The following is a 9,680-nucleotide window of genomic DNA, read 5'->3' as shown; positions in this document are numbered from 1 at the left end:
TTCTTCATTATTAATCTTCTTTTCTTCTACTCACACAAGGGAACCTCTATACTGTGGTAAAAAGGATTCCTATTATTATTTTCTGTTCCCTTCTTTTTCATATGAGCAGGAGCAAGGACAAGAACATTCTTGTTGAAGCAGACCCTGAACCTGAAAGGACTCTGAAGAGGAAACTAAGAGAAGCTAAAATACAACAATCCAGAGACAACCTTACAGGAATTTTCGAACAGGAAGAGGAGATGGCAGCCGAAAATAATAATAATGCAAGGAGGATGCTTGGTGACTTTACTGCACCTAATTCCAATTTACATGGAAGAAGCATCTCCATTCCTGCCATTGGAGCAAACAATTTTGAGCTGAAACCTCAATTAGTTTCTCTGATGCAGCAAAACTGCAAGTTTCATGGACTTCCATCTGAAGATCCTTTTCAGTTCTTAACTGAATTCTTGCAGATCTGTGATACTGTTAAGACTAATGGAGTAGATCCTGAAGTCTACAGGCTCATGCTTTTCCCATTTGCTGTAAGAGACAGAGCTAGAATATGGTTAGACTCTCAACCTAAGGATAGCCTGAACTCATGGGATAAGCTGGTCAAAGCTTTCTTAGCCAAGTTCTTTCCTCCTCAAAAGCTGAGTAAGCTTAGAGTGGATATTCAAACCTTCAGACAGAAAGAAGGTGAATCCCTCTATGAAGCTTGGGAGAGATATATGGAACTGACCAAAAAGTGTCCTTCTAACATGCTTTCAGAATGGACCATCCTGGATATATTCTATGATGGTCTATCTGAATTAGCTAAGATGTCATAGAATACTTCTGCGGGTGGATCCATTCATCTAAAGAAAACGCCCGCAGAAGCTCAAGAACTCATTGACATGGTTGCTAATAACCAGTTCATGTACACTTCTGAGAGGAATCCTGTGAGTAATGGGACGCCTCAGAAGAAGGGCGTTCTTGAAATTGATACTCTGAATGCCATATTGGCTCATAATAAAATATTAACTCAGCAAGTCAATATGATTTCTCAGAGTCTGAATGGAATGCAAGTCGCATCTAACAGTACTCAAGAGGCATCTGCTGAAGAAGAAGCTTATGATCCTGAGAACCCTGCAATAGCAGAGGTGAATTACATGGGTGAACCTTATGGAAACACTTATAATCCCTCATAGAGAAATCACCCAAATCTCTCATGGAAGAATCAACAAAAGCCTCAACAAGGCTTTAATAATGGTGGAAGAAACAGGTTTAGCAATAGCAAGCCTTTTCCATCATCCACTCAGCAACAGACAGAGAACTCTGAACAAAATACCTCTAATTTAGCAAACTTAGTCTCTGATCTATCTAAGGCCACTTTGAGTTTCATGAATGAAACAAGGTCTTCCATTAGAAATTTGGAGGCACAAGTGGGCCAGCTGAGTAAGAAGATCACGAAACCCCTCCTAGTACTCTCCCAAGCAATACAGAAGAAAATCCAAAAGGAGAGTGCAAGGCCATTGATATAACCATCATCGCCGAATCCAAGGAGGAAGGGGAGGACGTGAATCCCAAGGAGGAAGACCTCCTGGGACGTCCAGTGATCAATAAGGAGTTTCCCTCTGAGGAATCAAAGGAATCTGAGACTCATTTAGAGACCATAGAGATTCCATTGAACCTCGTTATGCCATTCATGAGCTCTGAAGAGTATTCTTCTTCTGAAGAGAATGAAGATGTTACTGAAGAGCAAGTTTCCAAGTTCCTTGGTGCAATCATGACGCTGAATGCCAATTTATTTGGTAATGAAACTTGGGGAGATGAACCTCCCCTGTTCACCAATGAACTAAATGCATTGGATCAACTGAGATTGCCTCAGAAGAAGCAGGATCCTGGAAAGTTCCTAATACCTTGCACCATAGGCACCATGACCTTTGAGAAGGCTCTATGTGACCTTGGGTCAGGAATAAACCTCATGCCACTCTCTGTAATGGAGAAACTGGGAATCTTTGAGGTACAAGCTGCTAAAATCTCATTAGAGATGGCAGACAATTCAAGAAAATAGGCTTATGGACAAGTAGAGGACATATTAGTAAAGGTTGAAGGCCTTTACATCCCTGCTGATTTCATAATCCTAGATACTGGGAAGGATGAGGATGAATCCATCATCCTTGGAAGACCCTTCCTAGCCACAGCAAGAGCTGTGATTGATGTTGACAGAGGTGAACTAGTCCTATAATTGAATGAGGACTCCCTTGTGTTTAAAACTCAAGGACATCCTTCTGTAAACATGGAAAAGAGGCACAGTAAGCTTCTCTCAGTACAGAGTCAACTAAAGCCCCCACAGTCAAACTCTAAGTTTGGTGTTGGGAGTCTATAAATTTGACCTGATCACCTGTGTGGCTCCATGAGAGCCCACTGTCAAGCTATTGACATTAAAGAAGCGCTTGATTGGGAGGCAACCCAATTTTTATTTATCTAATTTTATTTTTATTTTATTTTTCTTTCATGTTTTATTAGGTTCATGATCATGTGGAGTCACAAAATAAATAGAAAAATCAAAAACAGAATAAAAAACAACAGAAGAAAAATCACACCCTGGAGGAAGGGCTTACTGGCGTTTAAACGCCAGTAAGGAGCATCTGGCTGGCGTTCAACACCAGAACAGAGCATGGATCTGGCGTTGAATGCCCAAAACAAGCAGCATCCTGGCGTTCAGACGCCAGGAATGCACACTGAGGAAAGCTGGCGCTGAACGCCAGAAACAAGCATAGAACTGGCGTTCAACGCCAGAAACATGCCGTATCTGGGCGCTGAACGCCCAGAACAAGCATCAATTCGGTGTTTAAACGCCAGAATTGCATGCAAAGGCATTTTACATGCCTACTTGGTGCAGGGATGCAATTCCTTGACACCTCAGGATCTGTGGACCCCACAGGATCATCTCAGCATCTGTGGACCCTACAGGATCCCCACTACCTCCACTCATACTCTTCCCTCTTCTCATTTATCCTCTCTTCCCAATAAACACCCTTCTCCAAAACCCTTCACCTATCACCTCAAGCTCTCTTCCCTACTACCCCTTCACCACTCACATCCATCCACTATTCCCCATAAACCTACCTCATAAACCCCACCTACCTTCAAAATTCAAAATCACTTTCCCACCCATACCCACCCTAAATGGCCGAACCTAACCCCTTTCCCTCCACTATATAAAGCCCTCCATTCTTCTTCATTTTCACACAACACAACCCTCTCTTTCCCTTCTTGGCCGAAACACAACTCTCTCTCCTTCTCCTCCATTTCTTCTTCTTCATCTATTCTTTCTTCTCTTGCTCGAGGGCGAGCAATATTCTACGTTTGGTGTGGTAAAAGCATAAGCTTTTTGTTTTTCCATTACCATTGATGGCACCTAAGACCCGAGAATCCTCTAGAAAAGGAAAAGGGAAGACAAAAGCTTCCACCTCCGAGTCATGGGAGATGGAAAGATTCATCTCCAAAGCCCATCAAGACCACTTCTATGATGTTGTGGCCAAGAAGAAGGTGATCCCCGAGGTCCCTTTCAAACTCAAGAAAAATGAGTATCCGGAGATCCGACATGAGATCCATAGAAGAGGTTGGGAAGTTCTAAAAACCCCATCCAACAAGTCGGAATTCTAATGGTTCAAGAGTTCTATGCTAATGCATGGATCACTAAGAACCACGATCAAAGTAAGAACCCGAACCCAAAGAATTATCTCACCATGGTTCGGGGGAAATACTTAGATTTTAGTCCGGAAAATGTGAGATTGGCATTCAACTTGCCAATAAAGAGAACGCACACCCCTACACAAGGAGAGTCAATTTTGATCAAAGGTTGGACCATGTCCTTATGGACATATGTGTGGAAGGAGCTCAATGGAAGATTGACTCAAAAGGCAAACCGGTTCAACTGAGAAGACTATACCTTAAGCCTGTAGCTAGAGGATGGTTGGAGTTCATTCAACGCTCAATTATTCCTACTAGCAACCGGTCTGAAGTTACTATAGACCGGGCCATCATGATCCATAGCATCATGATTGGAGAAGAGGTGGAGGTTCATGAGATTATACCTCAAGAACTCTACAAGGTGGCTGACAAGTCCTCCACTATGGCAAGGTTAGCTTTTCCTCACCTCATTTGCCATCTATAAAATTCAGCTGGGATTGACATAGAGGGAGATATCCTCATTGATGAGGACAAGCCCATCACTAAGAAAAGGATGGAGCAAATAAGAGAGCCCATTCATTGATCTCAAGAGACGCATGAAGAAGCTCATCACCAAGAAATCCCTGAGATGCCTCAAGGGATGCACTTTCCTCCACAAAACTTTTGGGAGCAAATCAACACCTCCCTTGGAAAACTGAGTTCCAACATGGGATAACTAAGGGTGGAACATCAAGAGCACTCAATCATCCTCCATGAAATTAGAGAAGATCAAAGAGCTATGAGGGAGGAGCAACAAAGACAAGAAAGAGACATAGAAGAGCTCAAGAACATCATTGGTTCCTCAAGAAGAAAATGCCACCATCACTAAGGTGGACTCATTCTTTGTTCTCAAATTTTCTATTTTTCGTTTTCTTTATGTTAAGTATTTTTCTATGTTTGTGTCTTTATTATATGATCATTAGTATCTAAGTGTCTATGCCTTAAAGTAGTGAATATGAATCCATCACCTCTCTTAAATGAAAAATATTTTAATTCAAAAGAACAAGAAGTACATGAGTTTCGAATTTACCCTTGAACTTAGTTTAATTATATTGATGTGGTGACAATACTTTTTGTTTTCTGAATGAATGCTTGAACAGTGCATATGTCTTTTGAAGTTGTTGTTTAAGAATGTTAAATATGTTGGCTCTTGAAAGAATGATGACAAGGAGACATGTTATTTGATAATCTGAAAAATCATAAAAATGATTCTTGAAGCAAGAAAGGGCAGTGAATACAAAGCTTGCAAAAAAAAAATTGGCAAAAAAAAAATAGAAAAAGAAAAAGCAAGCAGAAAAAGCCAAAAGCTCATAAAACCAAAAGGCAAGAGCAAAAAGCCAATAACCCTTAAAACCAAAAGGCAAGGGTAATAAAAAGGATCCCAAGGCTTTGATCATCAGTAGATAGGAGGGCCTAAAGGAATAAAATCCTGGCCTAAGCGGCTAAACCAAGCTGTCCCTAACCATGTGCTTGTGGCGTGAAGGTGTCAAGTGAAAACTTGAGACTGAGCGGTTAAAATCAAGGTCCAAAGCAAAAAAAAAGAGTGTGCTTAAGAACCCTGGACACCTCTAATTGGGGACTTTAGCAAAGCTAAGTCACAATCTGAAAAGGTTCACCCAGTTATGTGTCTATGGCATTTATGTATCCGGTGGTAATACTGGAAAACAAAGTGCTTAGGGCCACGGCCAACACTCATAAAGTAGCTGTGTTCAAGAATCAACATACTGAACTAGGAGAATCAATAACACTATCTGAACTCTGAGTTCCTATGGATGCCAATCATTCTGAACTTCAATGGATAAAGTGAGATGCCAAAACTATTCAAGAGGCAAAAAGCTATAAGTCCCGCTCATCTGATTGGAGCTATGTTTCATTGATAGTTTGGAATTTATAGTATATTCTCTTCTTTTTTTCCTATTTGATTTTCAGTTGCTTGGAGACAAGCAACAATTTAAGTTCGGTGTTGTGATGAGCGGATAATTTATTCGCTTTTTGGCATTGTTTTTAGTATGTTTTTAGTAGGATCTAGTTACTTTTAGGGATGTTTTTATTAGTTTTTATGTTAAATTCACATTTCTGGACTTTACTATGAGTTTGTGTGTTTTTCTGTGATTTCAGGTATTTTTTGGCTGAAATTGAGGGACTTGAGCAAAAATCAGATTCAGAGGTTGAAGAAGGGCTGCTGATGTTGTTGGATTCTGACCTCCCTGCACTCAAAATGGATTTTCTGGAGCTGCAGAACTCAAATTGGCGCGTTTTCAAATGCTTTGGAAAGTAGACATCCAGGGCTTTCCAGCAATATGTAATAGTCCATACTTTGCCCAAGTCTAAACGACGCAAAAGGGCGTTGAACGCCAGTTCTATGCTGCAGTCTGGAGTTAAACGCCAGAAACACGTTACGAACCAGAGTTGAACGCCAAAAACACGTTACAACTTGGCGTTCAACTCCAAAAGAAGCCTCTGCACGTGTAAAATTCAAGCTCAGCCCAAGCACACACCAAGTGGGCCCCGGAAGTGGATTTATGCATCAATTACTTACTTCTGTAAACCCTAGTAACTAGTTTAATATAAATAGGACTTTTTGCTATTGTATTAGACATCTTGGGACGTCTAGTTCTTAGATCATGGGGGCTGGCCATTCGGCCATGCCTGAACCTTCATCACTTATGTATTTTCAACGGTAGAGTTTCTGCACTCCATAGATTAAGGTGTGGAGCTCTGCTGTTCCTCATGATTTAATGCAAGGTACTACTGTTTTATGTTCAATTCAACTTATTCCGCTTCTAAGATATCCATTTGCACCCAAGAACATGATGAATGTGATGATTATGTGACGTTCATCATCATTCTCACTTATAAACGCGTGCTTGACAAACACTTCCGTTCTACCTGCAAACAAGCTAGAATGAGTATCTCTTAGATATCTGGTGGACGAAATTGTGATCACATTAATGTAGTACTCTTTGTTATTGTATGGAATCATTATTATGGCTCTTTACTATGTGTGGACACAACTCCGTTCAACTAACCAGCAAGTGTACTGGGTCGTCCAAGTAATAAACCTTACGTGAGTAAGGGTCGATCCCACAGAGATTGTTGGCTTGAAGCAAGCTATGGTCACCTTGTAAATCTCAGTCAGGCGGATTTAAACATGATACTTTATTAGATTAAAATAAACAATAAAAGGGATAGAGATACTTATGTAGATTCATTGGCAGGGATTTCAGATAAGCGAATGGAGATGCTTTTCGTTCCTCTGAACCTCTGCTTTCCTGCTATCTTCATCCAATCAGTCTTACTCCTTTCCATGGCTGGCTGTATGCAAGGGCATCACCGTTGTCAGTGGCTACATCCCCTCCTCTCAGTGAATCATATGCTCACGCACCCTGTCACGGCACGGCTATTCATCTGTCGGTTCTCGATCATGCTGGAATAGGATTCACCCTCCTTTTGCGTCTGTCACTAACGCCCAGCACTCGCGAGTTTGAAGCTCGTCACAGTCATTCAATCATTGAATCCTACTCAGAATACCACAGACAAGGTTTAGACCTTCCGGATTCTCTTGAATGCCGCCATCATTCTAGCTTTCGCCACGAAGATTCTGGTTAGGAGATCTAAGAGATACTCATTCTAGCTTAATTCATGTAGAACAGAAGTGTTTGTCAGGCACGCGTTCATAAGGGGGAAGGATGATGAGCGTCACACATAATCATCACCTTCATCACGTTCTTGGGTGCGAATGGATATCTTAGAAGAGAAATAAGAAGAATTGAATAGAAAACAGTAGTACTTTGCATTAATCTTTGAGGAACAGCAGAGCTCCACACCTTAATCTATGGAGTGTAGAAACTCTACCGTATGAAAATACATAAGTGAAGGTCTAGGCATGGCCGAGATGGCCAGCCCCTCTGATCTAAGAACCAGACGTCCAAAGATGCCTAATACAATAGTAAGAGGTCCTATTTATAATAAACTAGCTACTAGGGTTTACATGAGTAGTAATTGATGCATAAATCCACTTCCGGGGCCCACTTGGTGTGTGCTTGGGCTTGAGCTTGAGTGTTACACGTGCAGAGGCCATTTGTGGAGTTGAACGCCAGTTTCTGTGCCAGTTTGGGCGTTCAACTCTGGTTTTGGATCCTTTTCTGGCGCTGAACGCCAGATTTGGGCAGAAGGCTGGCGTTGAACGCCAGTTTAAGTCGTCAATTCTTGGCCAAAGTATGGACTATTATATATTGCTGGAAAGCCCTGGATGTCTACTTTCCAACGCAATTGGAAGCGCGCCATTTCAAGTTCTGTAGCTCCAGAAAATCCACTTTGAGTACAGGGAGGTCAGAATCCAACAGCATCAGCAGTCCTTTTTCAACCTCTGAATCTGATTTCTGCTCAAGTCCCTCAATTTCAGCCAGAAAATACCTGAAATCACAGAAAAACACACAAACTCATAGTAAAGTCCAGAAATGTGAATTTAACACAAAATCTATTAAAAAACATCCCTAAAAGTAACTAGATCCTACTAAAAACATACTAAAAACAATGTCAAAAAGCGTATAAATTATCCGCTCATCACAACACCAAACTTAAATTGTTGCTTGTCCCCAAGCAACTAAAAATCAAAATAGGATAAAAAGAATAGAATATACTATAAATTCCAAACTATCAATGAAACAGAGCTTCAATCATATGAGCGGGACTTATAGCTTTTTGCCTCTTGAATAGTTTTGGCATCTCACTTTATCCATTGAGGTTCAGAATGATTGGCATCTATAGGAACTCAGATTTCAGATAGTGTTATTGACTCTCCTAGTTCAGTATGATGATTCTTGAACACAGCTATTTTATGAGTCTTGGCCGTGGCCCTAAGCACTTTGTTTTCCAGTATTACCACCGGATACATAAATGCCACAGACACATAATTGGGTGAACCTTTTCAGATTGTGACTCAGCTTTGCTAAAGTCCCCAATTAGAGGTGTCCAGGGTTCTTAAGCACACTCTTTTTTTTGCTTTGGACCTTGACTTTAACCGCTCAGTCTCAAGTTTTCACTTGACACCTACACGCCACAAGCACATGGTTAGGGACAGCTTGGTTTAGCCGCTTAGACCAGGATTTTATTCCTTTTAGGCCCTCCTAACCACTGATGCTCAAAGCCTTGGGATCCTTTTTATTGGCTTTTTTGCTCTTGCCTCTTGGTTTTAAGAGCTTTTGGCTTTTTCTGCTTGCTTTTTCTTTTTCTTTATTTTTTTTTTCGCCTATTTTTTTTTTCTAATTTTTTTTTTCTACAAGCTTTGTTCTTTGCTGCTTTTTCTTGCTTCAAGAATCATTTTTATGATTTTTCAGATTATCAAATAACATGTCTCCTAGTCATCATTCTTTCAAGAGCCAACATATTTAACATTCTTAAACAACAACTTCAAAAGACATATGCACTGTTCAAGCATACATTCAGAAAACAAGAAGCATTGTCACCACATCAATATAATTAAGCTAAGCTCAAGGATAAATTCAAAACTCATGTACTTCTTGTTCTTTTAAATTAAAACAGTTTTTATTTAAGATAGGTGATGGATTCATAGGACATTTATATCTTTAAGACATAGTTACTAACTACTAATGATCATGTAATGAAGACACAAACATATATAAGCACATAACATATAAAAACGAAAAACAGAAGAAATAAGAGCAAGGAATGAATCCACCTTAGTGATGATGGCATTTCAATGATGTTCTTGAGCTCTTCTATGTCTTTTCCTTGCCTTTGTGGCTTGATTCCTAGTGATTTTTGGTATTTCTATCCTCAGTTGCTTCCCATAATTACGTGGACGGAAGTGTATCTCCTGAGGTATCTCAGGGATCTCTTGATTTGCAGTCACATGTTCTACCACTGAGCTATAGATCCTTTACATAATTGTTTTACCACACCAAACTTAGAATGTTGCTCGCCCTCGAGCAAAAGAAGAGGGAATAGATGAAGAAGAAGAT

At 40.4% G+C, this 9,680-nt stretch overlaps 1 non-coding gene across 1 annotated transcript; it reads right to left on the bottom strand.

Moving 5' to 3' along the window:
- Positions 1 to 635: 635 nt before the first annotated feature.
- LOC148567769 (small nucleolar RNA R71) lies at positions 636 to 743 on the bottom strand. Its single transcript, XR_015882629.1, has one exon. It is a non-coding gene; the product is annotated as a small nucleolar RNA R71 (small nucleolar RNA).
- Positions 744 to 9,680: the final 8,937 nt, after the last annotated feature.

This window comes from Arachis ipaensis, chromosome B4, assembly GCF_059453495.1.
Source record: "Arachis ipaensis isolate K30076 ecotype BB chromosome B4, ASM5945349v1, whole genome shotgun sequence".
In the NCBI taxonomy this organism is placed as follows: domain Eukaryota; kingdom Viridiplantae; phylum Streptophyta; class Magnoliopsida; order Fabales; family Fabaceae; genus Arachis; species Arachis ipaensis.
This window is presented reverse-complemented; position numbering and strand designations above follow the sequence as displayed.